Genomic DNA, 21,423 nt, shown 5'->3' with positions numbered 1-21,423 from the left:
TTTGGGGCAGATAAATCTGTGCCATTCTAGTCTTTTCCACATGTGCATTAAAAGTTAATACTGAAGACTGTTGACTGCTGACAAAACATTTATCTTTCAACTCTGAGTTGCAAACTGCTGTATTGTGCTTGGTTTAAGACACAAATGGAGATTTCTAAGGTTCCTCTCACCTGCATGGAGCTGGCATAAATGAGGGAAAAAAGAGCTTTTATTTTACCTTTACCCATCTTCTTAAAAAAAAATAGAGATCACTAAAAAAGGTATGGGAAAAGATAAAGGGGTATTAAGTGGATGTTATTTTTCCTTCATGCCTCCATATGGTAACACCACATGATGGTTGCTCTTAAGCAGGCAGCATTGTTGCAGACTGGTTGAACCCAAGGAAGATGATGAGGGCTGCAGATCCCAGCTTTGTTAATGTCAGAGGAACCCAGATATTGGTGTCACAGGCATCTTCAACTAATTTAGGATCTGTATGCTGCCTGATCAGTGGTGTGAAAACCCACTGCAAGGTCTTCCTCCAGCTCCTGCTCTGCTCAAGTTCACCCCTGTGGCATCTTCTGGGCCATGTCTCTTTCCCCCTTTAAGTCCCACGCTTGGCGCTTGCTCTCCTCTACCTCAATCTCCAACATAATCACGCCATTCTTAACATCCTGATTCTACTACAGGCATTAATCTCCCACACATCATTCTATTTTCTGTGCTACAAGTCTGTCTTTTGATTCCTCCCTTTAAGCATGCAAGTATTTGAGGACTTGTGAAAATATTAGGTTGATGCTTTCATGAAGGGCATTAATGGCAAAATAAACACAGATGGAACTCCACAGTATGATGTCTTATTTTGTGTGAGAATTGAAGTGGAATCTTCTTTCCTTTTCTTCAAATGATTATGGACTATGAATTTTTCTCATCATATGAATAACCAGAACTCACAACACTGCTAGAGTAGGCTCTCATCATATTACTATCAAAAGGTAGTGTCAGGACACTATGAACTCAAACTGTAGAAAAAAGCATTATGATTATTGACTTTCATGTGAGTTGCTTACAATTTTATACCTAATTACTGTGCTGCACAATAATGATTATGTAGACCATTAAATGTTTCATTAACATTTTATGTCTTTTATTTGATTAGTACAGCAAAATCTACTCATGTGTGCTCCATGTTCAGAGTTTATTAAATGTACAACATAGTTTCCTGCCTATAGGGCTTGATTTCCCCTAGTCTAGACATAAGGAAATTTAAAAAGTACCGTATATAGTCTTTTTTTTAATTTCCTTTTTTGTTGTTGTTGTTTTATGTGGAGTACAGAGAAGAAACCATCAAAGTTACCAGAAATTTCATGTGAATATAATGCAATAAAAGTTAACTTAAAGCATGTTGAGAAAGTGAATAATTTGGGTATTGTGATAAATGAATTGAGTCTTTCGGCATCTCAGCTCTATATTGGCATATATCATGAGTACACATGTCCTCATTCTGAGTTATATAGTTCAGTTAGTTTTACTGTGTGCTACTGGGAACTGGTAGCATACATTCATACTGGTGACAATAAATAGAAGCATGTCCTTCTAAACAACATAGTGTAACCGAGGCTTGAGAACTTTATAATAATTCATTCATTCTTTTTAATAAATGTGACAGATAGACTCTATTTTACATATTGGAACATTTCATGTACTTGATAAAATGTTGACTTCATATAATAGATTTATGATAATAAACTCAAATTCAGGGCCCAATTACCAATCTTTCTTTTTATTAGAATAACTCCAAAGATTGCCAGATATAAACCATCTTAAGAGAGTAACTTAAATTGGAATTAAATAATTTGCACTGTTAAATTAACAATTTAGTGGAGATTATATGTGAACTCTCAGCTAGTAAAACCTAGTTCCTGCTCAGCTTTTGAATTTCCTAATGGACTTTAACAACATGGATCTGTAACCCCTGCCCATGCCCCTTATTCTAAATTCCCTTTATATATCAGTTATTTTGTCATTCTGCTTTGCTTTCTTATTGATATCCTTAGAGTCACTACAATAGTTTTTTAATAGTTGCAGGTCTGCTGTGAACTTTCACCATATTCATTCAATCTCATTTTCACTAATATTTGACTTACATCACAATTTATTCTCAACACTTCCTGCAGTTTAAGATGGTTTTCCCCCATTTTTGATGTGGCTACTAGTAGCAATGAAAGGAGGAAGTATTTAATTTTTTGCAATCCTAAGACATCTTATCTTTCTTTACCACTGTCACATATATTATAATGATGTAAATTCCATTTGTTGCAAGAATGTGAGAACAGTTTGCAAACAATGAAATACAGCACTTGAAATTTTAAAAGGTAATTGTAAATACAATTACCTTTTAATACACACACACACACACACACACACACACACCCAGTCCATTTGTCAGGTTTGTCATTCCTAAATAATAATATAAAACCAAACAGGCTGAATTATCCACAGATTATAAAATACAATCACAAGAAGATTAAGGAACAATATAAATCGACTCTCCTTAGAGAACTTTAAGTAGTTAGCAGCTCACCATTAATACAGAAAAACAAGGGGGCTGGATCATTGTAATAGTTAAATTTATGTGTCAACTTGGTTAGACCATGGTAGCCAATTGTTTGGTCAAACACTAACCTAGATCTTTCTGTAAAGTTGTTTTTTAGGATGTGATTAATATTTACAAGAAGTTGACTTAAAAAAGTATATTACTCTCCATAACGTGGGTGGGCTTCATCCTACAAGTGGAAGTGCTTAAAAGACTGAGGTTTCCTGAAGAAGAAGGAATCTTGCCTCAAGATGGCAACATAAAAATTCTCCCTCAGTTTTCAGCCTCTGAACTCAAGACTGCAACATCAACTCTTGCCTGAATCACCAACCAACCAACTTGCCCTATTGATTTTGGACTTGCTACCTGTCATCTCTCAGAATGACATGAACTGATTCCTTAAAATCGATCTCTCTCTCTCTCTCTCTCTCTCTCTTGTGCTTGCATACTCTCTCTCTTCCCACACCCTACCCTATTTTCTATCGGTTCTCTTTAGAATTGTGCCTAACAAAATGGCTACTACAGAATCTTCGAAATTTTACTACAAAAAACAAACAAGAGCCACCCAAATCACAGTCAAAATTTGGATACAAGAAGATCCCTTCAAAAGGTTACCCCTCCCTCATTTGTCATCAAATCATCTTTTGGACAGAGGTTTCAATTAGAACCATCATTAACAAAGGGTCATTAACATAGGTATTGGTAATTTTACCCTGAAAGTTGGTATTAATAGAAGCAATTAATGGAAGAAATCTTGTGATGTTTCATCAACTCATGGCCTATATTTTTCTGAAAATTTCTCTCCCATCCTGCATAGTTAGACCACTTCCTGTCATACTTGCACAGGTTGAAACCCACCTGTAGTTATCACTGACTGGGCCAGAGACGAGCACCTGATTAAAGCTGGATTCACCACATCATTCTTTCTTAGGGCTCTGCAGATAGGTTTCAAAATCTACATAAGGCTCGGTAAGTCTTCTTGAGAATGGAGAGAAATCTGGTTTCGGAGAAAAAGAAGAAAATAAGAAAACTAATAAAAAAGTAGAGACAATAATCTCAAAAACACAAAGAAAGAACGAAACGAAAATCCTAAAAATTAGTAATTTCAACTGCAATTAATAATTGTATTTAGTAAAAATAGAATCAATAGCATTGGGTGATATATGTAAGTGATGAATCACTAAATTCTACTCCTGAAACCAATACTACACTAACTAACTTGAATGTAAATAAAATCTTGGAAGAAAAAAATAGAATCAATAAAAGTCAGATTCAGTTCCTGAGGGGATTAGAAACATGTCTTTCTTCAGAATCCACGACATATCTCAGTAACTTTATACGAAATTCTTTCCACCTTTTCTTCCTCTTCCTACTTCTTTGTTTGCTTCTTCTTCAAGCTAATTTGAATGGCTTAATCATAAGAACTATGATTAAGATAGAAAACCAGTTTCCTTTTGATAAAATTAACTATGACTTTTATCATTTGTTGTCTTACATTTTTATTCGTAAGTATTTTGAAGAGATAAAAATCAATGCCTCATTTTTAATGCACAGTCACGGCATGAATCACATCATCATTTTCCCTAATAGAATTGAATGTATTACCTAACACAAAAAAACTCTTAGATAATGCCAAAATGTAGGTTTTGATTTTTACTGATAGTTTTAATTAAGATCTTAAGAACAGAGTCACAAGTCAAGCTGTGAAACGTCTGGAATGTATTACATCATGAAACAGCTGCAAAAGTCGAAAACACACTAACTGAGAAAATGATTCAAAATAATTAGTATAGAAAACTTATTAAGAAAAACATAAAGTGATTAGAACTTAAATTTGATAGCATTTAAGGTAGGAGTTAGATGTGTAGTATTTTGGTAAACATTTCATATCCTATCTTCTGAAGCTCATCCAATTTTAGCCAATGTTATTCAATCCAGAAAGGACCTTTACTATGGGCAATGAAAGAGCTCCACAGGAACAGAACAAGGATGTAAAGAGCTACTGCATGACAATTTAGGAGACCCATACGTTATAAAAAGTCAATACCCTTCACAATTATCCAGCTTACCCATCGTTTCAGTTTAATCAAGAACGTGTATCTAGAGGCCACTTGATAGTTACCTAGGCTTCCTCAACATAGAGGTTTAGATTAGAAATAATCTCTTCTGACACTGATACAGGGTTTTCTTTTATGAAAATATTTCGGAATAAAAGAAAAATCTTTGAATCTTTCCCAGAAAATACGTTCTGTCTTAGAAGTAACAAAAGTGTTTGTGAAGCATAATATTTAAGAAGAGCAAAAATAATAACTATCCATTTTACTACTCCAGAGAAGAAGTGATAGAATGACATTAACATATGCAAAAGCATAGGAATGAATAGTTTTAGCAGTGAATTTGTCATTTCAGATTTGTGTGACAAAATTTTCAATGAGCCAATCAGATCTGAATGTTTCTAAATAATAATTACACTGATGTCAGATACATTTAGTTGATTAGTATATCAAAATCTCTAAAATAATTGACTCACCATTTCATAGGCTGAATCTGTGAAGAAATTCAGATACATTTACTTATAAAGTATCTACTAAAGATGTTCCTTTATGTATGACCTTTGCTACTTGCCTATTTTAAAAATTATTGTATTTGCAGGGTATCTGTCATCTACATTTAAATGAAATAGTGCAGTACAGCACAATTCCACTGAATAACAACTTGTTATTCATTGACATGGCATTGGTTATTTGTTTCTTTGTACCAAGGCAACTATGACATCAAGCATTTCCTGTGTAACTCATAGGAGCTTAGTATTATTTGAGTCTAATATAAATATCCTCATAAATCCTAAGTAAAGGAAGTTAGTCTCAAAATCTTGGTCCAATTACAGTAGTCTATGGTTGAATGAAGGGCAATGCTGGGTACAATATGACATCTCCTCTACAGACTTCTCCTATGCACTCACTCCCATCCTCACAGGCCCACAGGTATCCCAGGGAAACCTTCAATTAAAAAGGAAAAGAACTTAAGAGGGTAGTTCACATGACACTTTCTGTGGGATGCAAGGACAAAGAAACAAAAAATCTGAAAAGATTACAGACACAGGAAAAAAATGGATTATCTTCAATGCATGGCATTGGCCATGCCTTAGGCAATTCTATACAACAGGGGATGCTAGTGACAGCAGTTATGGTGGCATCAGAGTCTGATAACTGACTTAAGTGTAGATGGTAGCAGTTGGGGTTGAAGTACGTCTATCTTTGCTATAGCAGTTTCCTTTCATTGACATTTCTTGGGGGTACAGCACAGTTTTGGAGCTTGCAGGGTGCTGTATTGCAGCAGCTTTCACCATTTTGATGACAATAATATCCAACATTCATGTGACTACAGCTATAGGACAAACAAGAGAAGGCAACTCAACAGCCAGCTCTAGTGGCAGGCATGAAGATTCCTTTGTAAGACTTATGGAAAACAAGGCCTTTTGAGCATACTTCAATCTTTAATTAGTACACATTGTTTCATCTGCCACAGTCTACACATCAGTTACTCATCACTTTCTCAACCCCCCCCCCCATCGCATATGCTCCTATGATGCTCTGTCAGACTCCTTCAATGAGCACATCACACTTTTACTTGTTTAGTACCTGCCTCCTCTCTTAGTTCATAGTTGGCAGGAAACTGTTTACCTGGCTTGTCTTCTTCACTGCTGAATTCCCAGAGCCTGGCATATAATAGGGGCTCAAAACCTGTTTATTGAGTTAATAAAAAGGATATACTGGCTGGGCAAATCCCAATGTCCCTAGAGGTCTTCCATATGCAGCAAACAAGGCCACCTTCAATATAAAAGAATGTTCTATGGCACATAAATAGAGGCCGAGCTCTATCTCCTAATTGGCATAGGAAGCCCTTTGGAAAGTTAACCCATGCTCGCAATCAGAGCTCACACACATGTGCACATAGATGGCTACAATGGTAATGGAGAGGACAATGGCAGAACTAGAGTAAATCAGAGGGTCAGGAGACCCAACTTACTCATGGGGTAAAATCATCCTTAACACAAATGTTCCCTTGGCCTTTATGTATGTGGACCTTACATAATGTTAATTATACAAATTTCCCCCAGATATGTTGAAAAGAACACAGGAAGATGCTGACAGAAAAAGTTCACAGTGCTGAGTGAGAAGCTCCTTACCTTTCACAGTTCTTGCAGGAACACACCGGCTATAATATTGTCCACTTCAAGAATTAAGAGACAGATCTTCATGAGGTCTTTGTGCACCTACCCACCCCCAGCCTACTTCTGTGGCATTAATATTGTTTCCACAATCTGCATAAGAAACCAAGCCCCTTAACTGAGCACATTTTCCCCCGAAGCTCTCTCAAGTGGCTACTTTCTGGTGTTTTAACCCATATTATGGATACTACTGCAACAGAGAAGGTTTTTCCCTTTTTATTTCACAGAAACATAGAAGCAATGGGAAGAGAACTTACATACTGTTCCTAAACCACACCTTCCAATCTACCTGCATCTGTAACCAAGATTCTGATGTTTCTCTTGTCAAAGAGATGAAAACTCCACTTCTTCCCTCGATTCCAGTATGTCTCACTTATTTGCCCCTCCTCAATCTTCTTGTTCTCAGTAAATCATAAATCCATCCAGCTTCTCAGGCTCATTTTAGTCCTCGATTCCTTGCTCTCGCTTACCCCACAGATCCCAATCCAACAATGAGCCCCGCAAGCTCTGTCACTAAACTATATCCCCAGGCACTCACTTTTTTCCACTTGCTCTGGCACCCCTCTAGCCCAACCACCATCACCCATTGCAAAGACCTCAATGTGACAGCTTCCTCCCAGGTCTTCCTCATGCTGATCATAACCCCCAGGACTTATTTTTTTCATACAGCAGCTATTTACAGTATTCATCTGAGCACATCAGTTCACTGCTCAAAATCCTCCAATGACCCAAACCCTCCTTATACTCAAATAAAATCTTAACTTTTTCCCATGGCCTACAAAACCCCACAAAATCTCATCCCTGTTTTTATCTGTATCAAAAATATACAACTCTCCAATCCATGCACTCACATTAAAACCATAGGGTTTTTCATTTTCCTCAAACTCTCATTTCTGCCTCAAGGTCTTTCTTAATCCATTGCCTAAAATATTCTGCCTAAAGACCTTAAAATGAGTCATTTCCCCAGTTCACTGAGGATTTTGCTTCAACGTTAACATATTCAGACTTCAACCAGAGAAGCAATATATAACAATAAATTATATATAATATAATATGTATTATATAATATGTATTGTATGTTATGTATTATATATTATAAGAAAGAAAATTTGTTAGAAAAATGCTTATGTGATTGTGAAACTGGCTTAGAAAGTCTTAAGTTTATAAGGAAAACCATCAGAAAGGGAAGATCAGACTGTACCTCCACAGGCATGAAATTGTTGTCCACAGGCAGAACTGGTCTTGTCTCTCAGGAAAGATTGATTTTAATTCTTATTTTAAGGCCTCTCAACCAATTAAGTCAGGTCCATCCAGAATAATTACTTAAAGTCAAGTTACTAAAGTAACTTGAAGTTACTTAAAGTTAACTTGCTTAAAGTCAAAGTAAGTAATTACTTAAAGTCGACTGCAACTTTAATTACATCAGCATAATTTCTTCACAAGAGTATCTAGATTACTGTTTGACTGAATAACTGGGAGCAGTAATTTAGTTCAATTAACATATCAAAAAGCCATCACAGTCATTTGTTCAGAGAGAACTTCCATAAACATCATGGCCATATCAGGACCTTGCCAATCTCTTCATTCTCTAAGTACATCACCCGCTTTATTTCTTTTTTCATAGCATATATCACAAGCTGACATTATGTATTTGTTTATTTTATGATCCTCCACTAGCTCTAAGAAATCAGGGACTTTTATTCATAACTCTACAGTTATTTCAGATTTTTTTTAATGAATGAATTAAGCAATGGAATGGTTATTGTAAACGCTCTAAGAAAAAGGAGGTCTTCAAGGTATGACATAATTCTCTACTCAAAACTCTGTTCTCATTCCTTGGCAATAAGTATCATTAGACCTTTTATTAAGGACTTGGCGAGGAGAAAATTTAAAGGCATTTGTATCAATAACCTGAAGTAAGACAACAAGGACTGGTCATGATATGTTTTATTTTAGTCTAACATGTTTTAAAGGGACTTGATTTCTAATGTTTGATTGTTTCATTAAGATCAGATTTCTGATATCTGTTAACATTTTTTCTCTATAATTCAAATCTTTATGTACTCTTTCGACCACGAAAGAGTACCTTTTGTAGGTACAGAAATTTACAATGTAGTTTTCAGTTAGAAAGAAAATAAAAAGGAACAAAAAGAAAGAAAAGAAGGAACGAAAGAGGGAAGAGAAGAGCCTAAAACTAATTCATGGTCAATTTAATTATTTTATTTCTCTGTTTATTTTTCCCTTCAGTTTCAATAAGCAACATAGAGAAAATCACATTGCTTTTGTAATCATTGTGTCTTTATTTCATACAAGTGCCTTTAAATACACAAACAACATTGTTGTTAATAAATTTCACATTATTTAGCTACCCATTAAAAAGAATAGCCTGTGTGGTCTGAAAAGAGTGAGTTGGGGCCCTGAATGCTAATTCAACTGATTTGTAACATATACTGAGATTCTATTATGTGACAGGCACAAAATAGGTAGTGTGAGGGATACAAAAAATGGCCGCTTGCTTGTCTGAATCTCATATTTATTACATGTGTAAATCTTCCTTATTTTCCACTGAATTTACTAAGCACAAATTCCCTTTGCCATACTTACATTTGTTTTGCAACTAACTATAAATTAATTAATTAATTAATCACAAACCCAGTTCATGCATCTTTGCATAGGGGCTCTATAAAAAAACATTGTTGATATGGTAGAGTAGGTTATAAAAATCAAAACCCAAAGCAAAACAAATTTTGAGTTGCTGGAAAGAAGAAAAGTTGCATATACTGAAAATAAATACTTTTATCAACCAATTCTCTGAGTGGATGAATGGATGAATTATTCCTGGGGAACAGCAAGTTGAGTCCTTTCAAAGGTACAGTCTGTCTCTTTCAGGCCACTCAAGGCCTATTCAGAAAAGGAAGCTACTGTATATAAATGGTACCAAGACAGTCTAGAAATCAAAGAGCCTCCCTACCTCACTCACCAGGAAGGTCTGGCAGATTGAGAATTGTTCCAGAAGAAAGCATATTAGACAACAAACGTCTCCTTGAATCATACCCTATGTAGGATATGGCGGAGGTTAAGAAAAACTCCTTTGTGACCATCAGTACACAAAGATTCACAGCAGAACAATAGTCAGGGTTTTCAAATAAATGATTCTCAGTGCCCTAATATCTTGTGTCAGATTCCTATTACAAGAGAATTTTAAAGCTTTGCATGAATGTCTTCCTAAAGCCTCCAAATTGCTACTCTCTTAGATGGGAGGCTCTCAAAACTTTGACTTTATAACACACTTTAAAATACAAACATTTTCCTCCTAAGCCAAGTTTTCATAATGCAAATTTGGCATGAATTGATCAATTAATGTTGGAAATAATTACTAATTTCTATCATATAAAATGCCATGATAAAATCTGTTCTATTCACTGGTTCATAAGAAAAGACTCATGCAAAAACAAAAACAAAAACAGATGCATCAAACAGTCATTCTCTCAGTAAGATTTACATTAATCCGTAACAATTAAAAATAAAGTTATCACTGAAACTTCCTGTGCATCACTGGCTAGACCACATATGAAAGTGGCATTTTGCTACCATTAAGAAAGGAACACTGACAATTTTAAGCCTTTCATTTTATGTGAGATGCACAAGGAAAAACACAAATTAATACATAAAATAATTCTAGAAACATCAACATAAAATGTGTATCAATTTGTTATAGAGGACTTCCCTGATCATCTGAATTATAATATGTATGTATAGTATAGTATGTATTGAAAACTTATTCACCTTCCTCCCAGTTACTGCTTTAAGAAATTAACATACATTTATATATTCTTCCCATCCTTATTTAACTCTATGAAGCAAATATGATGCTATTACTATTACACAGATGAGAAAATAATATATGACAAAATTAGGCAATTTACCAATATAACAAAGCTTGGAAGTGGGGAAACCAGATCCAGACAGACTTCAGAGGATAAGTTCTTTTTTGTTTATATTTGATGCATATATATTTTTTATCATCAGTTTCACATCATAGGTAATTAACATTTTTTTAATTTAAATCCAAGTTAGTTAACATATAGTATAATAATGATTTCAGGAATAGAGTTTAGTGATTCATCACTTACATATAACACCCAGTGCTCATCCCAACAAGTGCCCTCCTTAATGCGCATTGCCTATTTAGCCCATCCCCCTACCAAACACCCTTCTGGGAACCCTCAGTTTGTTCTCTGTATTTAAGAGTCTCTTATGGTTTGTCTATCTCCCTCTCTGTTTTTATCTAATTTTTGTTTCTCTTCCCCTATGTTCATCTGTTTTGTTTCTTAAATTCCACATATGAGTGAAATCATAAATTTGTCTTTCTCTGCCTGACTTATTTCACTTAGCATAATACACACTAGTTCCATCCATGTTGTTGCAAATGGCAAGATTTTGTTCATTTTGATGACTAATATTCCAGTGTGTGTGTGTGTGTGTGTGTGTACATCTTCTTTATCCCTTTGTCAGTCAATGGACATTTGGGTTCTTTCCATAATTTGGCTATTGTTGATAGCACTGCTATAGACAATGGAATGCATGTGCCCTTTTGAATCACCATTTTTGTATTCTTTACATAAATATCTAGTAGTGCAATTACTGGGTTGTAGGGTAGTTCTATTTTTAATTTTTTGAGGAATTTCCATACTGTTTTCCAGAGTGGCTGCACCAGTTTGCACTCTCACCAGCAGGGCAAGAGGGTTCCCCTTTTTCCACATCCTCACCAACATCAGTTGAGATGTTAATTTTAGCCAATCTGAAAGGTGTTAGTTGTATCTCATTGTTGTTTTGATTTGTATTTCCCTGATGATGAATGATGTTCAGCATCTTTTTAAGTCTGTTAGGCACCTGGATGTTTTCTTTGGAAGAGTGTCTATTCATGCCTTCTGCCCATTTCTTCACTGGATTATTTGCTTTTTGGGTGTTGAGTTTGATAAGTTTTTTATAGATTCTGGATACTAATCCTTTATCTGGTATGTCATTTGCAACTACCTTCTCCCATCCCATCGGTTGCTTTTTAGTTTTGCTGATTGTTTCCTTTGCTGTGCAGAGGCTTTTTAACTTGATGAGGTCTCAGTAGTTTATTTTTGCTTTTGTTTCCCTTGCCTCTAGACACATGTCAAGTGAGAAGTTGTGGCCGAGGTCTAAGAGGTTGTTGTCTATTTTCTCCTCTAGAATTTTGATGTTTTCCTATATTTCATTTAGGTCTTTCAGCCGTTTTGAGTCTATTTTTCAGTATGCTATAAGAAAGTGGTCCAGGTTCATTCTTCTGTAAGCCGCTGTCCAGTTTTCCCAACACCATATGCTGAAGAGACTTTTTTCCATTGGATATATTCTTTCCTGCTTTATCAAAGATTAGTTGGCCATATGTTTGTGGGTCCATTTCTGGGTCCTCTATTCAGTTCCATTGATCTATATGTCTATTTTTTCTTTGTTTTTTATTTGTTTGTTTGTTTTATGCCAGTACCATACTGTCTTAGTGATTACCTCTTTGTAATACAGCTTGACATCTGGGATTGTGATGCCACCAGCTTTGGTTTTCTTTTTCAACATTACTTTGGCTATTCAGGGTCTTCTCTGATTCCATACAAATTTTAGGATTGTTCTATCTCTGTGAAGAATGCTGGTGTTATTTTGATAGGGATTGCATTGCATATGTAGATTGTTTGATGTAGTATTGACATTTCAACAATATTTGTTCTTTCAATCCAGTAGCATGGAATCTTTTCCATTTCTTTGTATCTTCTTCAATGTCTTTTCTACAGTTTTCAGTGTATGTATCTTTTACCACTTCGGTTAGGTTTATTCCTATGTAGTTTATGGCTTTGGTGAAATTGTAAATGGGATCGATTCCTTGATTTTTCTCTACATTGCTTCATTATTGGTGTATAGAAATGCAACTGATTTCTGTACATTGATTTTATATCCTTGGACTTTGTTGAATTCATGTAGCAGTGTAAAGGATAAGTTCTTAATCACTATATAATATTTCTTTTATAAAGTCACTTACATGTCCTCACTTTTTTCAAAGTCTATTTATTTATTTTGAGAAAGAGAGAGTGTGGAGGGGGAGGGGCAGAGAGAGTGGGAGAGAGAGAATCTCAAGCAGGCTCCACACTGCCAGTGCAGAAGCCAATGCAGGGCTCCAACTCACCAACCACAAGATTATAACCTGAGCCAAAATCAAGAGTTGGACCCCTAATGACAGGCACTCCAGGTGTCCTCATTTTATTAAAAAAAAATCTCAGGGGCGCCTGGGTGCTCAGTTGATTGAGCGTTCGACTTTGGCTCAGGTTATCATCTCATGGTTTGTGAGTTTAAGCCCCACATCCTGCTCTGTGCTGACAGCTCAGAGCCTGGAGCCTGGTTTGGATTCGGTGTCTCCCTCTCTCTACCTCTCCCCTATTTGGGCTCTCTCTCTCTGTCTCTCAAAAATAAATATACATTTAAAAGTTTTTTTAAAAATCTCTGCATTCATAATTATCACAATTTATAATTATATTTCTAGTTGTTCTGATTGACTTAGTATCTGTCTGTCCCTATGGTCTCTAAAATTCATGGTACCCTGGACCATGTCTGTATAATGCAGTTTCTGGCACTAAGAAAAATCATCATAAACATGTATTAACTACATGAATGAATAAATGAAGAAACCAATGAATTCAGAAAAAAATTACATAAATTTGTTTTCCCTGATATTTCATGATTTTTCAATCAAAATAACTGCAAGCAAAACTTGCTTTCATAACCAATTAACCTAGGACCCTTTGGTCACTTGATGGTCATTTTAAAGGGCACATTTAAAAGGATCTCATGGCACCTACCAATTGCTCACTATATCCAAGCTCTGTTTCACTGTCTAAATAAAATTGATGCTACTTTTTAATTACAAGGAAAAGGTCTTCTATGTTCTTCTACATTACATGCATGCTGCTTCTACAGCTATTCAACATGCACTACCCATACCTTTTCCCTCTTACTCCTGGCAGGTAATATCCTGAATTACATTCACAATGATTCAGCTCCCCAGTCCATATGAGAAAAACTGTCATGATAATATTGGACTCAATATGGAAAAAATGTATTTTATAAATTCATCAAAGCTATAAAGAGAAATTGGTGGTGATGTTTTAAAAGTAAAAACCTTAAGAAAGCAAAAACTAGAAATATATGAGAAAAAAGCAAGACCTTGGAAATATCAAAGGAAAATTTTCCTTATGATCTCCTTAAGCTAGGCAGTGACATTTTTCTTGTTATTACCAATTCCCCAGACCCTCAGTTTTCATATATATATATATATATATATATATATATATATATATATATATTTATTTATTTTAATGTGAGAGTATCCTTTGCCCCTCATTAGACTGCAAACACCTTAATGTTAAAGGAAGGAACTATCCTCTATATATGTAAAGAATGTAAAGAGGTTTAAATGTTGGGATTGTGGTCAGGTTTCATGGGAAGAGCATACAACATCTATCTTGAGGCCTGCACATGCTCAGTGTGTAGGAGAAATAGCATGGTATGCCCAAGCAGCAAGTAGGAAGAGACAGTTCACAGGCACAGGAGATTTGGGCTGCAGTGAAGAAGCTGTGTGGGTGAGACAAAGAGGAAATGTAGGTGCTCCTGAGATAGAAACATGCCTAAAACATATTTTAAGAACACTTCTGTATGATTGATCTGCATTCAACTTTTCAGAAAATATTTCAGTTATTCTCTGATATCTCTGAGTCTAGGCTTCACTTTCTTTACTCATTGGTGAAGGTACAGAGCTCTGTGTGATCTACACATGGTTCCATTCCTTAGTACTTTGTATAGATCAGGTATCTTAATATGGTTTTTTGACTCAACATTACTTGAAGTAAAGAGGAGTAAGAAAGCTGGGCTGAACTTAAACTAATAAGGTCTTATTTTTTTAGGAAAAACAGAGACATCCATGTAAGATAACATATTGTGATTTTATTTAGATTATCACATGAAAAAGCTGCATTGCATCCCAAACACTAATGCTCAGCAGATAGATGTTCTTAACATACAAAATGAAAGATTATCATTTAAAATAGAATACAGTAATTTATTCAAAACACAATCAACATATAAAGCCAGAAAAATAAGAACTTTCTATTAGCACCCATTAATAACAAAACAGGAGTAAAGGAGTGGAGGCAAATTAGCCCTTGTTGGGACAAAATTCAAATCTACATCACCTAGGTTGGGATAAAAGTCAAATCTACATCACCTAGTTGATATACACCCATAAAAGCAATTTGCCCTTTTCCCCCATGATGCAATAGCTGATGTAACAAAATTGAAAATTATATATATATGTGTATATATGTGTGTGTATACGTGTATGTATATGTGTGTGTGTACATGTGTGTGTATATGTGTGTATATATATACACACACACATATATATGTATACATACATATACATATGTATACATGTATACATATATATATACACATATATAATTTTAGCTATTTGTGTGTTTTGTTGCATTCTACCATGAATTGATATAGTCACAGATTTGTCTCTTTCATTTTGGTGGGATAGAATAGGGTTTACCAAATTACAATAATCATAATGAAGCCATATATGACTTAGTCCCCAAGAAATCTCAATCTGAGACTAGACTTGCCCCTTTAAAGCCTGTGACCTGTTGCAATGTTCCAACATTTGTAGAAAGTTTATCAAATGGAAGCTGATATGCACTGCTGCCAATATCTTCCACCTCCTTGTAAATCAACAAGGCCTGTCTTAGCTGAAAGATGACTCAAACCTATTTATTAGTCAATGTATTGAATTATTCCTTTCTCATTTTTAGAAATTGCTTTAGATCACTTAATTATCCTATAGATCACAAGTTAGCAACCTATGACCCATGAACAGCACCATTTACTTAAGCTTTAAAAATGTGTTTGCAAAACCATTTAGACAGCAAACATCTCAAAAGCAGAGACTCTTATATTCAATTTGTTTATACCTAACACTAATGAAGTACTATGAATATTAAGGGATTCTAAAATGATGTATATGTGTGTGTCCCAAATTTTGAATTAAATTATTTTCCCAGCTGAGGAACTTAGCTTTCAGAGCACAGAAACACAGCTCATGCCTCGTCATTTGTTACATTTGGTCATGACCATTACTGTGTAGTTATTCTGACAACTCAGGAACAAAGAGACTCTAAACTACAGCATCATTAGAAAGAAACGCATCATTCCTAGGGAACAATCTTGAGAATAGGTATGGTTTAGGCAACAGATAAAGAGTATGAATATATGTCAGTGAAGTATGGCAAAGCAGGGCTACCATGTTACACAGTTCTATAGCACAAAAGTCAAATTGAAATTCTGCTGTAGGGAGAACCATTTGCATAGACTAGATGTAAATATCGTTCACATTTTACCTCCTAGATTTGTTCAACTCAGCAGCAAAGCCAGATAGACCACCCTGAATATTTTCTTAAAGCCCAGCCACAGGATTTGCAATTTAGAAATCAAAGCTTGTTTAAGGCCTATGGAGCCAATTCTTTCTCTGAGTTTGGGATCAGGCCACCTTAACACTGAATCTCAGGAGTCCTGAAGGTCACTAGCTTTCTGTGCTTTGCTTTTGCTGATCCAGCACTTAGAATTTTCATTTCCATTTTGAAACCAATAAATCAGCATATCTTGCCAGAGGAGTTTTAACCTCTTAAGATGCAATCAAATTGCTCAGTCAGAATGACTCCTGAAAATTGATCTGCACGTTGCTAAGAATGGAAAAGAACTTTCATGTTTCTAAGGAATATATATTGCTGATTTATAGAATAATGCTAGCTGGATCGTGCAGGACTAAGTAATGCCATTGTAATTAGAAAGATCTGAAATTATCCATACCAAATAGAGCAGAAAGTTGTCTATCAGTGATATTGTCCCATTGTATATGGTTAGATAAACAATGTAATCAATGTGTTTGCTGATACACTGTTTTGTAATTACCTTCATGTCATTCTGAAATGTTACTGTCTTTGATCATTGTTAAGAACCATACAAACAAAATGCACCTTTAATTTCTGAAGTACTTCCCTTGGTGCTTTATATAACATACCAAAGTTACTTTTGGTTTGTATGGTGTTTGGGGGGAAAGAAGGTACATAATTTTATTATTTTTATCCTGATTTTTATAGTTTGATCCAACAAAGTATCAATGGATAATAGTTTCCAAAATTAGGTCTTTGAATAAAACAATTTGTATTTAACATATTAATTTTCTCATTCAATGTGTGATGCAGAGCAGTAATATTATCAATATATTGCTTCTTAGGTTTTTTCAACCCAATCCTATCCTATTTCTTTCGTCATGGCTGGCCCAGACTCACAAGGGAATCCTAAAAACATCATTCATCTCCCAGCTAGAACATTGGGAGGGAGTTGAGAAATGACCACCTCTGTTGAGACCCTACATCTCCCTTTAATGAAGCAATATCTATCTAATTAATCTAATCAGGCTATTACAGAGATTAGCAAGATAACACGTCCCAAGTGTCCCGTGTTATTTAGAGAAAGGTTTTATGTATATAGAAGAAACAGCATAATTTTATCTATGTATTATTCCCTCAGCCCTTAAACTGACTGGTTTTCAGCTTCAGTGCTCAGAATCAAGTGAGCCGAAAGTCAATGTAAGACTCAGATAAAAGAACAAGTGAATTGGCAACCACTAAAATCACTAAGTAATGTCTGAAACATATGAACATGAACAATCAGTCTGCTATCAGGAATCTCAAAACGACATTTTTTTTTCTTGCAGAGTTTAGTACTAATTTCTCACCTCTTCAACTACTGGGTGTCATATAAAATGTAATCTGTGCGTGTTTTTACTAAACTAGCAAGGCAGTTGGTATTGTTTCTCTCTTTCTATAGAAAGGAATGCCAACCTCCCCCATTACAAGTAGGGTAATCAGGTAAGTACAATAGAACAATCTTTGCCTCTGAAGTTTTGCATTGTTATGAACAGAAAATAATAACATGGTTTTTGTTACTGTTGTTATCACCCAACTCATGTTCTGTTTAAAGGCAATTATTGCTAAAATATAAATGGGTAAAGGGACTAGAATAATGAAAGGAGTCATTAAAAGAAGGTTGCAAGAAAGTCTAGTTAAGACAGCTGCAATGCATTAAATTGTAGTTTAATTATTTCAAACTTTTCCTCAGAATACTTAAGGGAGAATTGCAGGAATATTGGAGAGGAAAGGCCAAGCTGTACTAGGCATTCTGAAGGAAAATACAATAAGATTCTCTACCTTTGTTATTTTTCCATGTGTTTTCTGTGTTTGCAGCCCACATAGGAAGGAGGGAAAGAATGGATACTGCTCCCATCCCTATACCCTAGTTCTTGGCTGCAACGGCCTCAAAAACAAGCTGTCACTTTGAGCCTGCTCTGTAAATATGGCATGGGCCTTTTATGGAAGAACACATGAAAAAGTCTAAAGAATAATCTTCTAATATCACTTTGCCCAGAAGTGTTTTCATCCCATCATTAACTATGCAAATTCCTTCTTGGTCCCTCAAGAACTGCAGAAGTTAAAGCTGGAATTAGGAGAAACTTCACTCTTGTTCACATTTAGGAAAATTTGAAAGAACCTATATATAAAAAGAGAAATATCAGCATTGGGTCAGAAGGCCTACTCTGGTTCTTGTAAGTTGATTGTTAAATGTTCTGGCATTTTATGAGATAGTTATTACACCACTGGTGGCTTTAAACTGAGCTTGGTAGAAATATTTACACCATGGAAATGGATAAACAACACATCAGCCCCCCAGTTGTCCAGCATCCCAGTGAAGCAGAAAAGCTGAAGAGGCTCCATTTCAGAAAGGCTACGTCTCTGCTGTTTTTCTGATAGGCCCAATTTACTCATGTTCCATATTTTTCCACTGAATAAGCCAAAGAAGCTATGTTCCCACTTTAAGAGAGAAACAAGAAAGGTAATAATTCTCTGAGTTTTTTCCTAGGCCCAAACATCTGATAACACCTAAGAAGACTCATATTCCAAACACATTCCAGGACATTAGCTTTAGAAAAACCTTGGCCGATAATTCAATAATTTACGGAATAACACCTAAAGTTCACCTGACACTTGCCTTTGATTGGATCCTACCATGGATTCCTGAAGGAACACATACCCTAGATTAATTCCCAATATAATCCCTAACCCCAAGCAATGATGAGACTCATTCTTCTCTCCTTTATGAGTCTCCCAGACACTCCATCGACTATTCTCTGTCATTCATGCTATTCAATAAACTCCGTTTTCACTTTCTCTAGCTTGCATTTGATTTCTATCTTGTGTGAAGCCAAGAAATCTTGGCCCACAGGACCCTCCCCTAGGTTCTCAGACCCAGTCTGCCTGCATCACCAGCATGCTGGAAGGAGTGGCAACTGGAATAATAGTGACAGCCATGAACCTTATAGACTTTAGTAAAGACATTCCAGTGTAATAGGATTAGTGTAGATGCCTGTTGACTTCTAAGATGATCATCACAGGAACTTTCAAAAAGATGATGAAATAGCAGGATGACACAGCAGTACATAATGTAAGGAAAAAAAATGTCTATAAGTAGCTCAAAAATGATCTTTAACCACCTGTGACTGGTACCCATCCCAAGACAGGAAACTTTGCCTTTAAATACCACCATACTTGTCTGTTTTAATAAATGCTGTTCAAAATTGTATGTAATTCAACCAAGTTTTCTCTCCACCTACCCCCATCCCCAAACAATTCTTAGTGGTGTGCTACAGCCCAAATTTGAAAAAAAAAAAAACTTTTTAGGTGTTGTTAAATCAAAATCAACCTAAATGCTCTATAAGTCACTGCCTCAGGCTTTTGCAGACAGTAGCCTAAATGAGTACCTGAGAAAACTTAGTTTCATATTTATTCTCATGAGCAGACAGTAGCAAGACAAATAACCAACACAGATTTGAAGAGTTAACACTGATACACTGCTTACTACATACCACAAGTATTATCATACTAAATGTTCATAAGATCCTGTGAAGTAACTACTGCCATTTTACAGATAAAAAATAAAAACAAAAATAAAAACAAAATGAAAACCTGAGTCACAGGGAGCTTAATTACCTTGCTAATATCTCAAAGCAGTAAATCTGGAATAAGCTATGAGTCCAGAATAAGCTATGGAGCCATTGTGTGCCTCCAAAAGGTAAGAGTTTAACTATTACACCAATGCTCTTCATGAATCATGATTTTTGTGACATTCAGAATTTCTAAGAATGTTCTGATTCAGTTGTTCCTTTTACTAGAATGCAATGTGTATTTTTTTTCTTTCTTATGTATAAAGAATGTTAGTTTATATATAAATATTTTGACATTTTCATCAATTTCTACAATTATGTAGTCACCTGTATAAATGTGAATTTACTCTAATTCAGGTTGATTTAATTAACAGTTAAGAATATACTAGAAACTGGGGCACCTGGGTGGCTCAATTGGTTAAGTTTCTGACTCTTGATTTTTTCTCAGGTCATGATCTCACAGTTCATGAGTTCAAGCCCCAAGTTGGGCTCCACACTGACAATGTGGAGCCTGCTTGGGATTCTCTCTTTCCCTCTCTCTCTGTCAGTCTCAAAATAAATACATGAACTTAAAAAAAATTAAAAAAAAGAATTTACTAGAAACTACACACTCTACTGAGAATTACGGAAAACAGAAAAGCAGTATTAACAGTAACATGATATCTGCATCAGACTTCATTACAATGGAAGTTGAGAGCCAGCACTTACACACCTGAAACATTTGTAGATTGGAACAAATTAAAATACAATGAAGTGCTTCCTCCAGGAAAGTTCATGTAAGAGACCATATTAAATTAATGTGCAATCCATAAAGATTGCTGTAGAAAAAAACATAAGACAAAATAATTAGGCATTAGAAAAATGAATGATAAATAAAACATCCCTTTGATATAATATGCTATTATAGAGTTATATAAAGGTGAATAAAATACATAATGATGATAATCAAAAGACGTTCCAGGAAAACTTGATACTGAAGAAAAAAGAAAAATATCTGGAGTAGATAAGGAATGAAGGAAACATAATGCAGAATCTTGAATGATTGAAAAAGAGAGGTGTATGATGTAAGAAGAAAGCAGAGCTGTAACTATGATACAAAACTGAGGATACAAGAGAAAATTTTTAAATTAGAAATTCAAGAGGTGACAGTATTTCTTTCAGTAGGCTAAGGCAACTGGGCCACAAGTACAGAATCTCTCAGTGTAGACAAACAAAAAAACATGATTTATATTCAGTGAAAAAGAATATTGTAGAGTAACACTAATGAAAAAATTATATCTCAACATTAAATTACCTTTTATTATTGCTTGGACTAAATATAACTTTAATTTTAATTAAAATAACAAAATGATTGAATTTAAAGAATTATAAGATCAGTTTCCTAATTTATGTCCATGCGGATGGAATGATTAAAGAGATACTAGGCATTCAGAAGATGAAGAAAGAAATCAGGACCCATGGTGTCATTTTGAGGAAGAAATTAACTCATAA

Source organism: Panthera leo, chromosome B1, assembly GCF_018350215.1.
Source record: "Panthera leo isolate Ple1 chromosome B1, P.leo_Ple1_pat1.1, whole genome shotgun sequence".
NCBI lineage: Eukaryota > Metazoa > Chordata > Mammalia > Carnivora > Felidae > Panthera > Panthera leo.
This window is presented reverse-complemented; position numbering follows the sequence as displayed.